Here is a 23,652-nt window from a genome sequence, read left to right as displayed (position 1 = left end):
CTAACCTTACGGAGCGACGTTACAAGGTGCCAGCTGTGATTTTCGCGCAATGGTCTGATGGTAAACTAGTGGTCTTAACCTGTATTTCTGACTGAAAATAGGAAGAAATTTGACACTAATTCCTGAATATCTTATTCCTGCTGTTCTTTCAACACATCCACTAATGATGATAACGTCGCTACTCTTAAGTGCAGGGCCACACTGTGGTTAATGAAAGCAAGAGGAATTTCTGCCCTGAAGACGTGTAAAACAATTCATTTAATCTAACGCAACGCAAACAAGGAGCACAGGGTTGCCTTATGCAGAAAAACACAATGTTTCTCAAAATGATGTGGGTGGTGGGACTTGATGTAAAAGACTGAATTCAAACCTGTGGCTTCATTAACAGTTACTCCAACGTGAAGACAATCTGAACTGCGTAGCAAGCACTGTTCTTAAATGCTGCTGTCCCTTACGAAACGAAAACGTGACAGTAACTTATCACTCAAAATGATCAGGGTGGATGTTACCTCTATGGTAACAAAGGTAAGGACTCGTATTTGGCAAGCTTGTTCGTGATCCATGTGGTGTCACCGCCAGACACCACACTTGCTAGGTGGTAGCTTTAAATCGGCCGCGGTCCATTAGTACATGTCGGACCCGCGTGTCGCCACTGTCAATAATTGCAGACCAAGCGCCACCACACGGCAGGTCTAGAGAGACGTACTAGCACTCGCCCCAGTTGTACGGACGACTTTGCTTGCGACTACACGTACGAAGCCTTTCTCTCATTTGCCGAGAGACAGTTAGAATAGCCTTCAGCTAAGTCCATGGCTACGACCTAGCAAGGCGCCATTAGCCTTACAGTGCTTGTATTTAAAGAGTCTCATTTGTATCGTCAAGAGCGATGTACCACAATGATGGAATAAAGTTAAGTATTCGAGGAGCTACGTACTTTTCTTTATAGCATTCATAAAGTATCCTGTTTCAGACCTAACGCCAGCCGGCGTGTGTGTACGCGTGCCTTTCGGTTACCCGTCGCTGTGGACTGGCTGTCTTGTCAGTCCACAACAATCCAACATGCTGCTACGGAGATAAGCGTTGCTGGAGGAAAAGAACAAGAGAGAAAGTTGTTATTACTCATTCATAGAAATTCGTGGTGGCGATACAATGTCGTTAACTGCTTTGCAGGGGGCAGGAGCAGAGCGAGTGGAAAATGAATACGAGTTACAGTTATTGAACCAAGATAACGAACACTCCGATCAACCTAAGACAGGGCAGTACAAAGAATTTAGCTTACGACACACGTGGCGTGCATTTCACCAATTTCAAAAGATTTTGCTACAAAGAACTGTCACTACGAAAAAGCTCTGATGGCAATATAACTAGAAGAGATCGGCATGTAGTTGCACAGCATCTTAGCACCATTGCCTGGTAGAACAACTACACACCGTGCCTCCACCGGGCAACAGCATCTCCGACATGTACAGACTAAAGTTCGCCCCGTCTTCAAGTGCCCACCGTTCTCCCCTCAACACTCCCGAGGCGATGTACTTTCTTTTGCCTCATGTTCCGGCCAATCACGGGTCTAGCTTCGGGACGCAGCACAACGGCCTGATCGGCTCTCGTCGAAAAGGTGCGCTATATGGATCCCTTGTTGCTCCGTTTTAAATGAAAGATTTTCTGTAAAGAACTCCAAGCTTCTACCGTAAATTTTCAACAACCAGTGGAAACATTCGCCCACGACTTCGCCTGGAAAGATCGTTTCACCTATGCACTCCAAATCATGCACTCAAAGACAGAGACGACTGTGGTTCTCTGCCACCACTTCTCTTCTTGTTTGTTGCCAGTGTTACGTGCACTGTGATTTGAATATCGGTGACAGCACTATCTATATTTCTGACTCTTTATTGATATTTCTCAGAGCAGTTGTGAGCCTTCTGATTATTGCTTGGTCCTAATTTTCTTGATTCCATCCACTTATCAATATTGATAAAATTCCATCAATGTTCGTGACATTAGGAGTTCTGTGACCATTTAGTAATAATCTTAGTTTTCATACTTCACTCTCCCCACGGTAGACTGCTAGCGTTATCTGAATGGTTTAAACAACTTATTTGGTGTCACAGACAGAATCGATGTGTGAGACAATTCGAAATATAAGATTACGTTTATATGGAATAGAAAGAATTTAAATTGTGTGAGTTGTAATTCCCTGTAACTATGTAATGCATGTTGCGTACCATAAGCTATACTGAAACATTAGTGTGTTTACCTTAAGAGTAGCATGTCTTATCATGTGGCATACCCTGTTATTTTAAGGCTCTGTAATTTCATGTACTTCTATATGTAGCAGTACATAATGGATTTCGAAGTGTCTCTAAGTAGATTGTAATCGTTATATGTAAGGAAACTTTAAAAGAAAATATGGCAGAATTGTATTACGAATCTACTCTATTCTGTAAGAGAAGACGAACCGTAAAACACGTTGGAAAGAAGTCCATCATAGCCTATTAGTGTGTGTATGTCCGCATTGTTAGAACTTAAAGACACATAGTACAGCAAAGAAAACAGAGAGGATCAGTATTAGGTTGACAATCAAGTAGGATCTAGTAATAAGATAAATTATTTGTTCCACAGACATATTAAATCTCAACTTTATCTACGCTAATGAGTATAAGCTGAAGCAATGTATTAGAATTTCTACCAAGGCTGGAGGCTGAGGGGAATTGGAGTTTCTATTAGATAGATAGACGTAATAGATCCATCAGTGCAGCAGTGTTAGCCGCAGGGGCAGGGTGGGACAGTGGCTAGCGCGTCTGCATAGTGAACAAGGGACCCACGTTCGAATACTGGCCTTGGTACAAATTTTACTTCATTGCTTCGGCCTGTATTCATTATCAAGTAGGATGTGTCTGTTGTTGCCTCGTAGACGCTATACACAGCTGCAGTAGCGGTGGGCTTCTGTACCCACTTATCCAATTCAACAGACTTGTAGTATCGTGAACGAATGATGAGCCAGGTTCAGTGGAGCAGCTGTGGTTAGACGGCACAGACGTCTCCAGTGTGGTGCGGAAAGTCTGAACGACGAAGAACGCAGCTGTGCACTGCCTGACTCTGAGGAACGGAGATCAATAAGGCAAGCGGGGTCTGTGGTGCTCGATGACCGGCGTCTCATAATGGAGAGAGCCAGTCACGGCTCAGTTTTCAACACCTAGCGCAACCTTTTGAGCAAAGGTCGCTGCACACTGGGTCCGCGACTACTCACACCCATTTAAAAATTCCTCTGAAATGAGGCAGCAGCGGAAATATTGCAGCTGTGTAATGACAGTCCAAGTGACACCTTTAGCAACCTAATCATTATACATATATCCTGGGTGCAGCACTATCACCTTGAGACAAAACAGCCAAGCAAGCAGAGATGTTCAGTTACCACGAAAGAAGACGAAGATCCACTCATCTTCGGGGAAAGTGGTTCTGAGTGTCTTTTTGGGAACGTCATGGTGTGTTGCTAACAGATTATGCTCCATAACAGCATCCTCGAGAAACCTGCCCACCAGTTTACGGGAGACTGAATGGTGTACTTGGTCTGCAACCACTGTACGATATGTGGCCAAGGCATATCGCACAAGTGGTTGCAGACCAAGTACACCCTGCAGTTTTCCCAACGGCAGTGGCGTTTTTCAATAATATACTGCGTCGTATCAGAAGGCCAGGAGTGTGATGGGAACTCAGAGGCGTGTTCCAGTTGATGTTCTACACGCCTTCCCTCCCCTTCCCCCCCCCCCCCCCCCGCCCAGCTCATCAGACATGAACCCGATCGAACACATGTGTGCTGTGATTGAACGTGGCGCCGAAGCTAATCGTCCGCCTCCCCGGATTGTACGGGAATTAGGTGTGTTGCCAACTCCCCCAGCTACCTACGAAGGTCTCATTGCTTTCATGCCAAGACGCGCCGTCGCCTCTTTTATCCGTTCCAAAGGTGGACAATATTAGCTAGGTGGTCATACTGTTCTGGCTGATTACTGTATATGCACTGGTGTTTTTCAGACAAAGTTACGTGACGAAACATAGTTATAACAGTTCAGTATAAGACGAAATGTTTCTCTACATATTTAACAACATGCTAGCTTAGGTCTGTTGTTATCATTTTGTTTTGGTAAAACCTGTAAATTAGACAAGAGCAGAGAAACTCCTTCATATCGCACTCGGTGACATTTCAGAGTTAGCATCATCTTCACAATGGTAGTCGCTTGCCAGATCAAGTCCTCATGTAATGAGCAGCTCCTGTCTTGTGAGGCCTTATCTTTTATATCATTGTGCTGGCTTACGACATGGAGTCCTCAAAGCACATGAACTGTAACAGTTGTGATACTAAATGTAGCACTTCTGCTACTAAATGTAACTGGGTTTTCTCTTTTGATGCTGTCAATTGTCAGGATGAGCATTCTAAAGCATTCTGTCAGGGTGAAAATATTAAATAAATTAACTTTTCTCTCTTAACAACATGTGGGCAGGGTGGCTTCTTCCTTGGCTCGGGTATGAGGTAGAATGAAACAGCATTTTTACATAAGATAACTTTTATTGAAAGTTTCGTACAACTGTATCTCACTGGACGTTCTGGTTCGGAGAGTGGCAGCCGTGTCGTTTGCGTAGCCTTCTGCTGCGGCAGCGGCGGCGGCGTCTGATTACGCGTAGCGGTGTGTATCTCGTGTCGCCGTCTTGCCCAGCTGACCGGAGACGGGCAGCGCGAGGTGGCCCGTTTAATTATTGAGAGTGAAGTCGTGCGTCGGATGGTGATACCTTGGATGTGGCGTCCCAGTGTTTCTCTTCTCTAAGCGGCCGCGTGTGTTGTGCGTCGGCCAGCGGAGCGGTGCGGCGGGGGAAGGCCAGTGTCCCGGACTCGAACCACGGACTCCCGCTTGCCAGTCTTCGGCTGGCAGGTCTTCATCCCAGCTCACAGGTGACTGCTGATGTGAGACCGTCTCCTTCCCGTCCTCACGAGTCACCCGGGTGCGTAAAATCAGACTTCAAATACCTTTTAACTTCTGTCTTCTGGCGCTGAGGCTGCTGCTTGCTATTCCATTACCGCGGCGGACTTGGTGCGTCTGTGCATGATGTAGTCTCCTCTTGCATGACGGTCTTCAGCACCGAAACTGACTTAAAACAACTTCTACGCTTCTTCACTTCTTCGTCTTCTTCGTCGCTCGTCTCCGTCTTCGTCTCCGTCTTCGTCTCGTCTTCGTCTCCGTCTCGTCTTCCTCTCTCGGGCCCACCGCGTCTCGCGTATTTATTCACTTCAGTTCACTGGAGGTGAACGACTTCACGGCCATTGCCTCTTCTGTCACGATGAAAAGCTTCTCGAAGAATCTTCTTAACGTCGGTCATTGGCTCTTGGGATGTAGGCGAGAGCCTTTGCTCACATGTGACAACTGAGAAACACGTGAGCCAGTCATTGCCTCTTCTGTCACGTTGAAAAGCTTCTCGAAGAATCTTCTTAACGTCGGTCATTGGCTCTTGGGATGTAGGCGAGTGCCTTTGCTCACATGCGACAACTGAGAAACACGTGAGCCGGTCGGGCGATGCCCTGACGGCTGAATAGACAGCGCCCGCTTATGTGGAACTTGCTGACTTCACGGTCATTGTCTCTTCTGTTCTGCTGTTCTGCCCGCTGAATGCCAGTATGTAACTCTCTAAATTAAACCAAGTTTTTCATTTATATTCTAATTTCTAGTTCACTTTGATTTCACTAATTTATTTGCTTAAGTACCACTCAACAGAACTACTTCACATCGCAAATGTGGCTTCTTGTTGAAATACGATGCAGTGAAGTAATGCTAAAAAGCTATAATTTCTTCCTTAAGACACCACCGATGATATTCGCAATGACGGTAAGATTCCATTTACTAATAATAACACGCCATTTCCAAACGTTTGTGGCTTATGGTCTTAGGGGAATGCCTTAAAGAAGTTCACCATATACAAGGGTTTCTTTCCAGTACGCACCCATTGCTCTGCATAGTGGTGTTGGTTGCAAAGAAGCTTCCTAACAGACTGAACCATTTTTACTTTCTACGAGATGTACAATAAAGCACACCTCGCAATTAAGTGAAAAAGTAGTTCAGAAACGTCGCAGTTATCCGCCGGCATTCTAACAGTCCCTCATTTTCTACTCTTCAAGAAATAATTAACTCAGCCGTTGCGATTGGTTGTAGTATTTGTGGAATTATGAACACACAATTGTTTTTCTTAACGCACTTAGTTTTCTGAGGATGACAGGTACGGTGCGTCAAAGTCGTTATGTGCCTTCATGTACTATTAACTTTTACTGAACGACGAGTGAAGAATGCAGAACATGGAATCTTAAGATCCAGTGACTCTTGTGAGTATTGCAAAAATCTGTTCTGTTTTTCGATTAGAAGCATCTATACATCGTCGAGACATTGCTCTTATCAAATTTCAAATATTTCCTTCAAATAGCTATAGAGTTCAAACTACTGTTTCGAACTATTAATTAGTGAATGACCTCCGCGTAAAAGCCATTTACATCCGACACGTTCTGCAAATCCTACGTCAGCTACTGAAACTGTCCACTAATGATTTACGAGGACTGATTTGTTTCACTGATGTTTATTTCTCGAGTTGAAAGTTTACACGATCTTCTTCGAATTACTCCACTCCTATTTGAACCCTATTCACAGGGTGAAACACAGGAGTACGAGGTGGTTGCGGTATAGAGGTAATGTTGAGTTGAGCCAGAAACTGCATGACATTTTTGCGACGTGCGGCCCTGTATTGTCACGATAAGGTCGCCACACAGTAGGAGAAAGTTTGCCCTTTGCCTGCAATATGCTTCCTCGGTTTAGCCAATACTGACGTCTAGTATGTTGCTGTAACAGTAATGCGAGTGACAACTATTGATGTTGACTTCAGTCACAGCCGAAGCCCAAATACCAGGCCCACCTTGCTTAACGCAGACAAGCCGGCCTTCTTTGAAACCCTTGAATCGTTTGGACCCTGTTTCACGAGGCACTGCATCTTCACCGTACGCTTGCCGCAGCTTTCCGAAGATTTTCGTACGTTTCACAAGCGTTCCACTCGCGTCACCTCCATTGTTTAGTGTGCGAAATGCAAAGAGTGCCTACAAAACCATTGCTGCGAACCTACCGATATGAGGGTTCCGCCTGTGGTCATTTGACATAAAGTCCTGCTTCTTTCAAACATTCTTGGTACACTTCGCGGTAAATGATAACAGCCAAACAGTTGCAGGATAAAGATTTATTGAAATCCTTGACCACGGTTTCGGTATATCTAAATATACCTTTATCAGAAGCAAAAATAAACCTGAAGAGGGAGACACCTCCATTAGCATGCAGATGTTTTAAATGGTTCTGATATGTTTTATTTATTAAGACAGATGTTTTGAAGTAGCGTAATCTCTAAAATTTTGACGCGCATGATTATGTATCCAGGGTTTTAATGTGCCCGAGTGTCTGGCGCATACCACAAGTGCCCTCTCTCGGTGAAACTGTCTGCCCTAGTGCTCCGACACCCTCTTCAAGCTAGTTCACAGGCTAAGTACTGATAGTATGCCGTGTTCGCATCGACCATATCTTCATAAATATGCTGTACAGATGGAGGTGATATTATAATTTTGACTACTGACGACGCCTTTGGCACGATTATTTTATGCACCTTCACTGCAGGATGTCCGCCCCAGTAGCTGAGTGGTCAGCGTGACGGATTGCCGTCCTCCGGGCCCGGGTTCGATTCCCGGCTGGGTCGGAGATTTTCTCCGCTCAGGGACTGGGTGTTGTGTTGTGTTCATCATCATTTCATCCCCATCCGGCGTGCAGGTCGCCCAATGTGGCGCCGAATGTAATAAGACCTGCGCCAAGGCGGCCGGACCTGCCCCGCGAGGGGCCTCCCGGCCAATGACGCCAAACGCTCATCATCATCAACTGCAGGATGTGATTTTAGTAAGTGACTAAAAGTTGTGTGCTCATAATACTTCGGTAATTTTCATGGTACATAAAGCTACAGGTGTTTTTTTTTTTCTTTTATCTGAGTTATGTTCCTAAGTTTTTTGCTAATGAAGGTGTCTTCCTGTTCAGGTGTATTTATGCTTGTAATGAAGGGACATTTAGATATACCGAAACCGTGTTCGAGGATTTCAGTAAATCTTTATCCTGCAACTGTTTGGCTGTTATCATTTACTGTGAAGATTTTCAATGGTTTCTGCTTCATCCATGTTTAAAATTTTGATTCTTGGTACACGTAGAAACCTATAAAGGAAGCTACAAGAACAAATCAGTGTCACTCTTTTTTTGATCATCGCCCGTATTTACCCATGTGGAAAAGCTGGGCGAGAATATTAGTAGTAAACTCTGTCTGGTACTGATTTCGTTGTAACAATGATAATTCATAACTACACTGCTGTCCATTAAAAAGCCCATGAATGCAAATGATTAACATTTCAGTGCACCTGCTCAAGGTAAATATGAATAATATTGTATAGATACATAGATGGTTTCTCTTTCAGAAAACGCACTTATACCTTCGGAATATTTTAGAAGATGCCATATCATAAAGCCATCACACGCTGATGTTTCAAAGTGCTTACGACGAATATCAAGGGGTTGACAGATCATGTCATGGGAAACAACGTTTGGTCGAGGTAAAATTATTTTATGGCTATTCCTGGTATGCTGCGTTCGCATAGTACCGATCCCAGTATATTGGTAAAGACGTTTTCTACTCATAAATCATCCGGACTGTACGGCTTTAAGCGGAAAAAGATACTCGTGTTTTGGAAGGTCGGCCTACAGCCTCCCACGCGGAGCATATCACTGGCTTATAGGCAACACACATTACATACGAAAGCTGGAGAGCACACACGCCCTGATGTCTCTTAGGGGTTTAATCAGTTGTTAAAGGCACCTAACGTCTCCAGGAAGCGTCAGCGTTCATTTTGCCTTTACCGTAAGTCGTTCCCTGTGGTACGATCTATCACATCTAGACTTTTGTAGCAAAGACTTTGTAAAACGGTGTAGTGGTAAGATACATGTTTAGAAAATTAAGGTTCAATTGAGGACTCTAGTAAGAAATTTATTGCTTGTGATCAGCAGATTAAAACCGAATAAATTGCAGAAAAGTAGGAAATTAGGGAGAATAAATGTGGATAAATTAAAAAAATAGAAGATCATGAGATCTCCAAAGCAAGCATTAGGTAACAGTCGACTGAAACAGGAGAAAGTAATGCTAAGTAGCCAATAAGGGGCGAAATAGAGAGAAAATACGATGCAGACTGGCAATATCATGAGGTTTTTCCTGTAGTACAGAAATCTGTTAACTTCGAAGGCTCTTTCAAAAGGACCACCCGAGCATTTGCATGATGTGACTCAGGGAAGAGACTGAAAATCTAAACCTGGATGGCCGGATGTCGATTTGAACCATACATTACAACACATGCCTCGTACAGTAATAATAATAACCTACAAAGAAAGAGTAGCTAAATACTAATACAGAAAACTTACTTTGAGAAGCATAATGGATTCCTTATGTTTCCTTTGGATGTTTTTAGAGCAGAAAAATTCACTGTATGACAGTAAGTGCAACGCTTGTAGGTTTTCCACGAATGCAACAATTGTGTCACCACGACATGTCACAGGTCCGTGGCGACTTGAAATGTGCTGGAAGACGCTGCTGTCGGCAGCGGCAACGAGAAAGGCACGGTGTGACTGCAAGACAGAATTTTGTGGAGCAGCCAAAGAGGACTGAGTTGAACATGTGACTGGGCAGCGGTTGGCATGTTGGCGGTGAACAACACGAGCATACGGTGCCGAAGAGTGGAAGAACGAGACGTCCTGTGCTGTACTGGTGTCCATCTGTCTGTCCCTTGGTATTCCTGGAGAGCGTGAACGGGGCCGTGACTTGAGCTGAGGATGTGAGTTTTACATACAGCTAAGCCATGAGTGCAGAGCAAGTTGTGGTTACTCCTGACCGCGACGCGTTTGCTGCTGTACACTCCAAGACAAGACCACCAAGTACTTGTCCGGCTAGGGAAATCGGTAGATGCGATATACATGTAAAGACAAAAAACAAACCTAATTTCAGAAAATTTGGATGATTTATTTAAGAGAACGAGTTTTAAAAATTAAGCAAGTCAATAACACGTTGCTCTACCTCTGCCCCTTGTGCAAGCCGTCGGCTTGGCATTGATTGATGCAGATGATGTATATTCTTTTGAGAGATATTGTGTCAAATATTGTCCTGCAACCGTGATAGTTCGTCAAAACCCAGAGCTGGTAGAGTGCCCCGTCTATAATGGTACCAATGATCTTAATTGGGGAGAGATCCGGCGACATTGCTGGTCAAGGCTGGGTTTGAGAAGCACAAAACAAGCAGTAGACTCTGTCGCCGTATGCGGGTGAGTATTATTTTGCTGAAATGTGAGTCCAGAATGCCTTGCCATTAAGGGCAACCAGACGGGCCGTAGAATATCTTCGACGTACCGCTGTGCTGTAAAACTGCCGTTGATGACAACCAAAGCGGTTCTGCTATGAAAAGAAATGGCACCCAAGACCGTCACTCATGGTTGTCGGTCCGAATGGAGGGTGACTGTCAGGTTGGTATCCCCGCGCTGTCAGCGGTCTATCCAGACTCGTCTTCGGCCTGGAATCTCACTGACTGGAGTAAAGTTGTCTTCAGTGACAAGTCCCACTTTGAACTGAGCACCGATGAGCAGCGAATACGCGTCTGGTGGCGCCCCAGAAGAGGACATCCAAGAACTCTATCAAACAATGCCAAGCCGAATAACCGCATGCATAAGGGCCAGACACGGGGCAAAGCGTTATTGACTTGCTCAAATTGTGAAGATTTGTCTTTTGAATAAACCATCTAGCTTTGCGTCGATTCTTTTGTCTTAGTGTGTATTTACAGGAAAAAGCACGGATTAGTATTGTGTGGCACCTGTGGGTAGTTACTCTGTGTAAAGGTTCACTATGTAGATTCGCTTCTTTTTTCATCAGTCTTCTGAATGGTGTGATGCGCCCCGCCACGAATTCCTCTCCTGTGCCAACCTCTTCATCTGAGAGTAGCACTTGGAACACAAGTCCTAAATTAGTTGCTGGATGTATTGAAAACTCTGTCTTCCTCTACAGCTTTTTCCCTCTGCAACTCCCTCTAGTACCACGGAAGTCATTCCCTCGTGTCATTCCATCGTGTCTTAACAGATGTCCTATCATCCTGTCCCTTCTCCTTATCAGTGTTATCCACATATTCCTTTCCTCTTCGATTCTGCGCAAAACCTCCTCATTCCTTACCTTATTAATAAACCTAATTTTCAACATCCGTCTGTAGCACCACACCTCAAATGCTTCTATTCTCTTCTGTTCCTGTTTTCCCACTGTCAATGTTTCACTACCATACAATGCTGTACTCCAGACGTGTATCCTCAGAAACTTCTTTCTCAAATTAAGGCCTATGCCTTGTATTTGTAGACTTCTCTTGGCCATGAATGCCCTTTTTGCCATTACTAGTCTGCGGTTGATGTCCTCTTTGATCCGTCCGTCATTGGTTATTTTGCTGCCTAGGTAGTAGAATTCCTTAACTTCATCTAATTCGCAACCATCAATTCTGATGTTAAGTTTCTCGCTGTTCTCATTCGTGCTACTTCACATTACTTCCGTCTTTCTTCGATTTACTCTCAGTCCACATTCTGTATTCATTAGAGTGTTTACTGCATTTACTGCAGATCGTGTAATTCTTCATCAATTCACTCAGGATAGCAAAGTCATCACCGAATCATATCACTGATATCCTTTCACCTTGTATTTTAATTCCACTGTTCAACCTTTCTCTTATTTCCATCTTTGCTTCTTGGATGTACCGACTGAACAGTCGGGGCGAAAGATTAGATCCATGCCTTATACCCGTTTTAATACGAGCACTTCGTTCTTAGTCTTCCACTCTTATTATTCCCTGTTGGCTCTTGTACAAATTCTGTATATTACCCGTCTCTTCCCATAGCTTATCCCTATTTTTCTCAGAATTTCCAACATCTTGCACAATTTTACATTGTCGAACACTTTTTCCAGGTCGACCAATCCCATGAACGTGTCTGTCTTGATTTTTCTTTAGTCTTGCTTTAGTTGTCAACCACAACTCCAGAATTGCCTGTCCCGTGTTTTCATTTTTTCTAAAGCCAAACTCAGCGTCATCTAACACATCCTCAGTTTTCTTTTCCATTCTTCTGTATACTATTCTTGTCAGCAACTTGTATGCACAAGCTGTTAAGCTAATTGTGCGATAATTCTCGCACTTGTCAGCTCTCGCAGTCTTCGGAATTGCGTGGATGATATTTTTCCGAAAGTCAGATGGTATGTCGTCAGACCCATACATTCTGCACACCAACGTGAATAATCATTTTGTTGCCATTTCCGCAAATGATTTCAGAAATTCAGATGGGATGTTATCCATCCCGTCTCCTTCATTTGATCTTAAGTCCTACAAAGCTCTTTTAAATCCTGATTATGTTGATTACTACAGTGCTGTTAACTGATTTATGAGCAACTGATGATGCTTGCTCGTGAGTACAGAGGTTACGATTATTTCACTCTGCGCATACAACAGTATTCTGTGAACCAAATTGTATTTGCGATTAGTAGGCTTGGTGATAAGCCTGATTTGTTGTCATTCTGTAATCTGACAGGGCCTTAGAGCACGATTAAACTAGAGCAACTTTCTTGTGAATTTTCTGTCTCTTGTACATTGCGATTTTATTTTAACGTGCTTCTTCCATTTGCTTTGAACTTACTATAAACCTTGTATAGTCTTGATGAAATGCTTTTATTCCGTGGTTTTACCCAGTGCAAGTTAAATGTCTCTTTTTAAATACTGTGATTTTTATCCCTCTTATCTTTTGGGTGTTGTTCTACCACACTGGATTTTAATTATTCTTGGAACTACTTCTGACTGAGTAAGCCTTGGTCTGTTACCAAATATTTGTCTTTCTTTACCACAGTGGTGGATAATTTAAGGTTAATTGAAATTCATGCATGTTGTGGAATAAAACGTTAAAGCTTTATGTTCACTCACAGCTCATCCCAGCCCAATCAATTCCTCGTACACTCACGGTTTATCCCAGCATTATCAATTCCTTGTACAACTAAAACAATGACACATCGCTTATATCTGTACAAACATTTTATCAAATTCTTTCATCTACTCACTATTTGTGCAATTTTTTTATATTTTTGAGTCAGATTATTACTGAACGAATATCAAAACTGACAGTCGGGCAGTAATTTGGTACAGAGACATTCCCCATCTGCTACCTGAGACTGAAACATTGTATCCATTGTGGAGCCGGAGAATGATATCCTTATACAGTTTCTTACAATTTTTGCAATTATGAAAGAGGTTATAAAAATGGTCATTGTCCTTACTTTGTCACTGTCAGCGGGTCCTATGGTGTTAACAACGATATGCCTTCAATAACCCTCATATCTTCTTCAACACTGAGGGAATGCAAACGTCTACGGGAGCAGACGGAAGAAGTGCGACACCCGTAATTAAAATTTAATAAGCTTAGTATTGAAACCTCAGGTGCGTACAAAAAAGGCAATGGTTTCCTTACATTAGAACAAATTTTGCAGGAATGGTACGTCTAATGAATTGTCAGTAAGTCTACAGTGACTAAATGGCGACATATTCATACAGAGGTATATGCCAAAACGTACAATAGTCTTCCAACACACCTTCAAAGGAGTGCAGAATTCCTGTAATAATACTACACCGTACCGTACCGTACATTACAGCTATATCTCCATCTACCTCCTTATCCGCACATTAGGAGTTGACGTTTCTTCTACAAAGTGGTACCTCCCGCTCGGAGTAATTTGGACTATCGAGACGTTGGAGAGTGTTGTTAATGGTTAGTTCATTCCAAAGCGCACGCCTTACGACCGAATTACTGCAGATTTCGGTAGTCGAAGAGAACACAAATTAGGCCGTGTCCTATTCAGTATTATTCAGTTTCTGGCTGAATTACTTCAAGTCAGACAATATGGAGACTCCATTAATTCTCGGATACGGGCGCAGAGCGCGTATCCGCATACTTGTGGAGGCCGTCTGGTAGTTGCAGGCCCCCAAATGGCCTTTGCTGCCTTGCGCCGCGCCGCGCCGCGCCGCCCCGCTTTGAGGAATTACCGCATTCCGCGGAAGCAAAGCGGGTTGCCGTCGTTACGACGAAGCAATGGCGGCCACTGCAGTTACGCGGAGCTTAACGAAGTTTCCTGACGTATTACAGCCAAACCGGAATGGGAGCAGTCACTATCTGGTAATAAACGTTGTATTACGTTACTAGCAGGCTCGAGGGAGTAACGGAGGGAAGAACTGAACGCCATTATTGCTGATCTCTGCAACTATGAGTATTACTCAGTAAGTGCTAGGCCTGGACTACCTTATGGACCAGTATAAGAATTCTACCTGGCATCTGTCTCACTATTACCTATGGAATTTTCGCCCACAATATGCATTTGCTAAATTTCGTCATGTACTTCCACTACATTCGACACAGACACGTAAATATCTCTATGTCAGTCAATAATGCGTTGTGAGCTGCCCTGTACGGATACAGGTATAGAGTAATAAGTGGAATTCATTTACATTTAACTGATTTTTAGGGTTCTGAAACCCAGCCGATAAAAACGGAACCCTTTTAGGGTAACTTTGTTGTCCGTTCATCTATCTGTCTGTCTGTCTGTCTGTCTGTACGACTATTAAGATCACTTTTTCTCAGGAACGGACAGAAGCATCAAGTTGAAATTTATGTCACATAATAAAGTTACGGCCCCTTACAGCGGAAAAAATTTAAGCTCCTAAGTCAATGCAATCAAAAGATACGATCATATCTTTATACTCCCAAAATTACTCATAAAATCTGTTACTACTGGTTATTCGCTTTGACTTTACTGCAGTTTCATTGAAGAGAATTACGCCAGACGCGTTTCGCTTTTAATTATAAATCCCTTTAGGTGGTTATTCTGAAAATTGGATACATGCGTTTGTATAAACTATATTTAACAAAATATTTCCAAATAGGTACAACATCTTGTACTGGCTTGGATATATGGATGACATCTTGTGCCTGATAGATGAACCAAACCATAAACCAGTTAAACATAGACAAAAATTATGTTCGTGATAAGATAAATTTTACGGTAGAGAAAGAGCAAAATAAGCATTAAGTCTCTTGGACATCACCATAAACATTCAAAACAGTCAACAAACATTTGCCATATATCAAAAATCGACAACAACAAACACAATTACATATGAGACATCACAACACCCCAGTTCTTGAAAGCAAGCAGTGCATAGATACATGCTCCACAGACTAAACACAGTACCAATACATACAAACAATTACAAAAGATAAATGAATACCATAATACAAACAGCCGCTAACAGTGGATATAAAGATAACTTAGTAACTAAGCTAAACAAGAAAATCAGTAAAAAGAAAATAACAGACACCCAACTGTCACCAAAATAAGAAGAAAATCTCACACAAAATACAAGAACAGGAACAACACAAAGTGCGAAAAAGAAAAAAACAACAGAAGATAAAAGATGGTATCCAGTGGTATGCAACCCCAAATACACACACAGAATATCCAATATTTTCAAGAAACAAGGCATAAAAATAGCTCACCAAACCAACAACTCAGTTCAGAAATACTTCCCAGAAACGATAGGAAAAACTGATCTATGTCACAAATCAGTAATATACCAAATGATGTGCAATACATGTGATGGAAGATACATAGGCCAGAACAGGAGGACATTAGGCACTAGATACAAAGGAAACGTAAAAACATGGAAATATAGGACAAACCATTCAACTGTTGCAGAACACTTACACCAACACCAAACTAAAATTACCACCAGAGACACAGACATAGAAATCATAAGGATAAACAACACCACAGAATACCTCCTTATCTTACAAGAAAACTACCACATTAAAAAATCCACAAAAGAAAAGAAAATTCTCATAAATGATCAGACCAACCTGACAAACCACACACTCTTGAAACTGATTGAACACTAAATGTAACATTAAATAAAAACCACAGGCTCCATTTACCATTATCATCTCCTCCCAGATTCTGTCCTATAACCACCATCCAGGCCCTCCGCCCCCCCCCCCCCTTTCATCTCCTCTGACATATCTACCTAACACACAAGACAGTTACAGAAATTTACACTCCCTTTCTCTCTCACACACACATATATACACACATACACACTTTCACACACACACACACACACACACACACACACACACACACACAAACACACACTATGTGATCGAAAGTATCCAGACACCTATCTGAAAACGACTTACAACTTCGTAGCGCACTCCATCGGTAATGCTGGAATTCAATATGGTGTTGGACCACCCCTAGCCTTGAAGAAAGCTTCCACTCTCGCAGGCTTACGTTCAATGAGGTGCTGTAATGGGGAATGACAACCCATTCTTCACGGAGTGCTGCACTAAGGAGAGTTATCGATGTCGATCGGTGAGGCCTGGCACGAAGTCGGCGTTCCACAAAATCCCAAACTTGTTCTATAGTATTCAGGTCAGGACTCTGTGCGGGCCGGTCCATTACAGAGATGTTACTCCGCCACAGATCGTGCAAGTGCTCGATCGTTTTACAGAAGCAATCGCTATCCCCGAATTACTCTTCAACAATGAGAAGCAAGAAGGTGCTTAAAACATCAATCTAGACCTGTGCTGTGCTAGTACCACGCAAAACAACAAGGGGTGCGAGAACCTTCCATGAAAAACGCGACCACACCCTAACAACACTGCCTCCGAATTTTACTATTGGCACTACACACGCTGGAAGATGATGTCCAACGGGTATTCGCCGTACCCACACCATGTCATCGGATCGCCGCATTGTGTATGGCGATTCGTCACTCCACACAACGTTTTCCCACTATTCAATCGTCCGATGTTTACGCTCCGTACACCAAGCGATGCGTCGTTTGGCATTTACCGGCGTTATGTGTGACTTATGAGCAGCCGCTCGACCATGAAATCCAAGTTTTCTCGCCTCCCGCCAAACTGTCATAGTACTTGTAGTGAATCCTGATGTAGTTTGGAATTCCTGTGTGATGGTCTGAATAGATGTCTGCCTATTACACGTTACGGCCCTCTTCAACAGTCGGCGGTCTCTGTCAGTCAACAGACGAGGTTGGCCTGTACGCTTTTGTGCTGTACGTGTCCCTTCACGTTTCCACTTCACTATCACATCGTCAACAGTGGACCTAGGGATGTTTAGGAGTGTGGAAATCTCGCGTACAGATGTATAACACAAGTGACGCCCAATCACCTGATCACATTCCGTGATTTATGCGGAGCGCCCCATTCCGCTCTCATGTCTAATGATTCCTGAGGTCGCTGATATTATCTGGCAGTAGGTGGCAGCACAGTGTACCTAATATGAGAAACGTTTGTTTTGGGGCGTGTCCTGAAATATATATATATATATATATATATATATATATATATGTGTGTGTGTGTGTGTGTGTGTGTGTGTGTGTGTGTATTACGCCACCTTCAGGCCGCCTAATCGACGTTTAGGAAAATTCCAACCTCGGTTCCGGCGGTCAAAATAGGGGCGAGCATTCAAAGGCTGGTATATGTAGATTTACGTTTGATACTACGATCATTTCACTCACCATCTGGCGACTGTTCATCTAACTTACCTTTGAACGCTGGACCCTGAAGATGGCGTAATATATTGCCGAAACTCATAGGCCAATAAAATAGCAATTTGTAAAGTTAGACGGCCGAAAGGTGTTTCATTTAATATCCTGTAATGAACAGCTAAGGTCCCCCAAACATCTCTGAAAAGATGGGCACACGGAGACTTAAATACTGTTACAGCGCAGAGTGAAAAGCAGTTTACTAAAGTAAAGTGTAAATAATGCAGCGCAAGAAACACTGCAGAATGGCAAAAAGTGCCAAGTATATATGTGAATCGAAGTCTTTAGATATCAGCCTCTGCTATCAAGGAGAGAAGAGACAGAATATGTAAACAAGTACGGTAAGTAACTTGCACATCAACTTTATAAACGAAACGCTCTTTTTAATCGAAAACGACCAAAAGTGTCCAGACGTATATATCGAGTTTGCAAAATAACCATAGAAGATACTTTATAAATAAAAGCTAAATCCGTCTCGTGTACTCTTTTATTAAACTGCTGTATGCTCAAGACTGGTAACCGATTTTAACAGCTGCTACGTAATATGGCCATGCAAACGAACGTATCACTCATAGAATCATGTAGGGTGTTCTCCACTGACATAGAATCACGAAATTTAGCAAGAACCAAGGTTTCACAGCGCAAGTCAAGAAATAATGCGAAAACAGTTAATTTATAATTATATCATTAATTTTTAGCTGTTGCTAAATTACATTACATTCGTAATCTGTCTAAAATCTCAGGAACTACTGTTGGGAATTTTATGTTGTTGTCAGTTGTATGTAGAATGATTCACGAGGAAGGTTTGTGCATATAATTTACAAATTCTTGCGCTAATTAGCTGAGTTGCGATGAAGTGAACTCCCCTGCAACTGTGGAAACGACGCCTTTGCCATCTAACGATGACAGGCGTAAGCCAGCCCGACTACCGTGCCACGCCGGCGCTGGCATCGCAGGTTCTTTACGAACTACTCATTCTACATACCAATATCCCCTGTCAGACTATTGCTACGACACGTACTGCATCTGAAATGTTTCAGAGCACAGTAATACTTGTTCATGATGCAGGTCTGCACAACCAGTACTTGGGATGAGGTTCCGATACAGAACAAAATATTCTTTGAAGCATTCCACAGAAGAATTTTACAGTTGCATAACAACAATATTCCTATGGTCGGTAGTACTGTTTTCCCTTCTCGAGACGTCCGTTGGATCTTAACAGTAATCGCAACAGGGACGAGAGGAGAGGAGATCAACGCATCTGCAATTTCCAGTTATCCTAATATGTTAATACAACTCAAAAGTTAATAAAATAGATGAAACATTACAACAGCGGATGCTAAATTGCAAAAATTGTAAAATTATTATAAAACGGTATTAATAGAGTTAAAAATTGCTTGTATGATTTTAATGAGTTGAATAAGGACTACTAATGTCATTGCTAACAGTAATACTACTATTACTGCTGTTCTGTCACACATAATAATAATAATAATTATAATTATAATTATAATAACCACTGCTAACGTTTAGAAGAAAAAACATAAACACCAGCAAAATATACCAATAAAGAAGTAAAAACAGATAATATAAACATTAGTTCTAAAAGTTTAAAAAAACACCGGTCTTGTAGTGATAATAACAAATACAAAATTTATTTAGAGGTGTACAAAACTAACCTATGTCATGGCCGGTTCCGAGGGGAAGAAATGTAGGTCAGGTAAGAGATATGGGAAATAACGAAGATGTTGTTGCACGTGACACAGGCAATTTTGGTAACTGCTAATGGGACGTTGAATGTTCGCCAGTATGTAGCAATAATAATTTACACTATGTTCATAATATTAGTGACTAGGGCGAAACGGCTTACTTTTGTGGGATAAAGCAAGACCCTACACTGCACTTCAATACAAAAATTCCTTGAGTAATGGTATCGTCGATAATCTGCCTGGTCTCCTAATTTTTCAGGCACAGAGCATATGAGAAGACCTATAATTCCATACGCAGCCTGCAGTCTGCAATATTCCTGAACTGACACATCGTGTGTTTCGGGAAAGTGCGACTTAAACCTAAAATTAAAAGAATCTCGTAAGACTTGAAATTCCGGGCACCCATTCATGCCGGTATCAATATCGACTACAAGCAAAAATAGCCTGGGTTGTCGATTACCGGGATGGATGAACAGTCTATACACATAAATCACTTCGTACGGAACCTCGGAGTGCGAGTGATCTTCGCACTTGTCCGTTCCTTTTTTCTTTTTCTTTATTTATTTACAAAATTCATCCGTGTCGCAACGCCACTAAGTAGGAACTGTGCTTCAGCTGTGTAATTGTGCGAGACACTGCTTACACCACGATCCTTTAAAACATTTTGATATTATTAACCTTTTCAATTAAAGCTAACCAATATCAGCTGACATTTGGTTTAGACAATTCATTCTCTGATCGAAGATACACACTGATGTAAACTGCAGATGTTATATCGTGAAGCACTAGCCCGATATTTATCAAACAGTGTGAAGATGTTCATCGCACGACGAGTATTAAGTTACTCATCTTTCATTCCATATAGTAGTGATGTGCACCTTACCCTCAGAACTCGCCTAGCGAGAAAGGTCAATTTTAAACACCTATAAATACATTTTGTATTTGTCACTATTACTGTTTTCACACTGTACGATGTGTAACTCGCACATCATCCAATACACTTTGGTATTCTTTGACGTATGCAAATACAGTCTGCTAACGCAATCTTGCCTTGCCCGAAACGAGCGATATGTCAGTTCACGAACATTGCAGGCTGCAGGCAGGGTATGAAAGTATAGGGATCCGCATCGCATCCCAGGCATACTCCGTGGCTGACAGGAAACCAGCCAGGTTATCGACAGATACACACATTAGTCAAGGAATTTGTGTTTTGAACTGTAGTGTAGGGTCTTGCATTATCCCGCAAAAGTAAGCGGTTTCGTATCCTAGTCACTAATTTTATGGTAATAGTGTTAAACATTATTTCCATATACTGATGAACATTCAACGTCCCCTTAGCCGGTACCACATTGCGACAGCATCTTCGTTATTTCCCATATCTGTTACCTGACGCAGTTCACCTACATTTCTTTCTCTCGGAACCCACCATGTCGTAGAAGGTCACTTTTGTACACACTTAAATACATTTTGTATTTGCCACTATCACTGTGATTATTATTATTATCTCTTTCCTTTCTCAGACGTTATGTCTGGTTAAAAATGGAAAGTGACGCGGACCTTGATCAAGCGTGACTTCCTTTTAACTGTGCGGTATATGTTACATTGCATTTAGGAACTTAGTTGAACATGTATCAATAATTACAGATTTCAGTAGTTGTATATATATATACGTTTGGATGTAGCTGTATTGCGTTGATGTACTGGTGGATATTGTGTGGTATGACTCCTGTAGTTGATAGTATAATTGGTATAATGTCAACTTTATCCTGATGCCACAAGTCCTTGACTTCCTCAGCCAGTTGGATGTATTTTTCAACTTTTATTATTATTATGTCTGACAGAAGCAATAGTAATAGTAGTACTACCGTTAACAATAACACCTTTATTCACATAGTCTTTAAATTCATATAAGTAATTTTTAATTCTATTAACACCGCTTTATTAAAATCTATCATATCAAAATTATTGTCCTCTCCTAAGTAACTATTATATAAAAAAATACTGTACATGTGTAAAACTGATCCGATGTAGGAGATGGCTATGATCCTAATTTGATCAGGTTAAATAAATAAAATAGCTCCCCACACCATGAGCCGCCAACTTGGAGAGGTCGCTCGAACCGCTGCCACCCTTGACCTTTCACCGTATCGTCTACGGACAGCTTGGAGGCGATAGACTCATCGCTGGACACCACGGAATGCCACTCAGTGTGAATCTGCCTCTACGACATGCACGACGCTATGGCATAATTGCGATGGTGGAGGACGCATGTTGTCGCGAGAGCTCCACTCAGCTTCCTCCAATCTGTTCCTGTCTCATACTGGTGGTAGTCGGCCTGGAATATCTGACTGGGTTTCAACTATTGTCATCCAGCTATCTGTTAGATACAGTCAAACAATGCTCCGATCTTCTCGTGGTTTGCTCCTTCCGGTACGACCTGTGCCCACTCGTCTTGCGACGCCGTAGGCCCGACTCATCTCTCGCTCTAAAGTCATTATACAACGACCAACTGTGCGATATGTCAGTATAATGCTCCATGTCCTTCTCACAATGATCCGACTGTTCTAAAAGTCCGAACCACCGCAATAAATATGCAGGGACACATTATCGGAGCACGCTGCGTTGCGATTTCCAGCTGAAAAGTTCCGGTAATGATAGACACACACACACATATTACTTCAGACAAAAGTTTCCGGGATCTGTGGCCAGGCAAGGTAAAACACATAGCTGATCGCCAAACTCGATCATCATCAAGACCCTGATGTAGAAAAGCCACTGATGGAGTTGAGGAGAAATAAGTCACTGGGTCCAGATGCAATCGTATTTCGGTTTTACAAAGACTAGTCTACGGCATTGGCCCCTAATTATAGCTTGCATTTATCGAAAATCTCTCGCCCAAAGCAAAGTACTAAGTGACTGATAAAATGCGCAGGTGACCCAAGCGTTTGGGAAAGGTAAAAGGAAGGCCCCGCAAAATTAGTCACATATCCATAAGATCAGTTTGCTGCAAATTCTTCATCATATTCTCGGTTCAAGTGTAATAGATTTCCTTGAGACTGAGAAGCATATGTCCGCGAATCATCACAGTTTCTGAAAGGATCGCTCCTGTGTTACTAAGCTTACTCTTTTCTTCGCACAGTAACTGCGGAACGTGGATGAAGGGCAACAGCCAGATTTCCTATCCCTAGATTTCCGAAAAGCACTTGACTCGGTAGCCCGCTGCCAACTTTTAACGAAGGTATGAGCCTAAGGAATAGGTTGCAAAGCGTCCGAGAGGCTCGAAGACTTCTGAAGAAATAGAACCCAGTACGCTGCCCTTCAAGAGAGTGTTCATCAGTGACGAAGAGTATTAAGTCTGATGGGACAGGGTGATTTTTTTTCCACCGTGTAAAACTCGGGATTTATCGATGAGAGGACGCGGAACAAAAAAAGTAGAAGGAACTTATGCCCGGAAATGCATGGTTTCCATGCATTCTCGGTAATATGGTTTCCATGTTAGAGACCATTTATTCAATCATACATTGTTACAGAGACTCACACCTAACACGCCCCAGTTACAGTTTGTGTTGAAAACGGTTTCCGTGTGCCTCAACGCATGCGTGAACTTGCCATAGCATCTTCTGCCTCACACATTCACGTCAGCCAGTCTGCACCCGAACAGCGTCAAAGACAGCGTGAGTACGTTGCTTGAGAATCATCCCATGTAGGCTTTCACGGCCGGCGTCTTCATCAGTAAACACTTCCGGGCTAAGTTGCCGTAGTCGACCTGTAGAACTTCTTCTCCCCGACGTTTCGTTCTCAACTACGGAGAACATCTTCCGAGATGAGTCGACGACTGGCTGCTAGGAGCTGGGGCCGCCGCTTATATGGAGATCGTAGAGGGCGCCACCGCACGTCACGTGGCGTCCATGTGCAGCTATCTCTGGCTATCGTCTGTTCTCTCGATTGCAGGCAATCGATTGTCACGTGACTGATGCAACGTCGACCGCCACATCCTATCCAATTTTAATTTTTCTTCGTTACGATTAAAATTGTATTTATGTTTGTGGACTTCAATTGCCTCTGTATACATACGTGTATAATAATGCGACGTCCTCGCTAGCACGCTTGTCTCATCAAATTTTATTTCGTGATCCCCATCCTTAAAAATATGTTCCGCTACTGCCGATTTGTCGATATG

This window comes from Schistocerca cancellata, chromosome 5 (assembly GCF_023864275.1).
Source record: "Schistocerca cancellata isolate TAMUIC-IGC-003103 chromosome 5, iqSchCanc2.1, whole genome shotgun sequence".
NCBI lineage: Eukaryota > Metazoa > Arthropoda > Insecta > Orthoptera > Acrididae > Schistocerca > Schistocerca cancellata.
Note: the sequence above shows the minus strand (reverse complement) of the source record.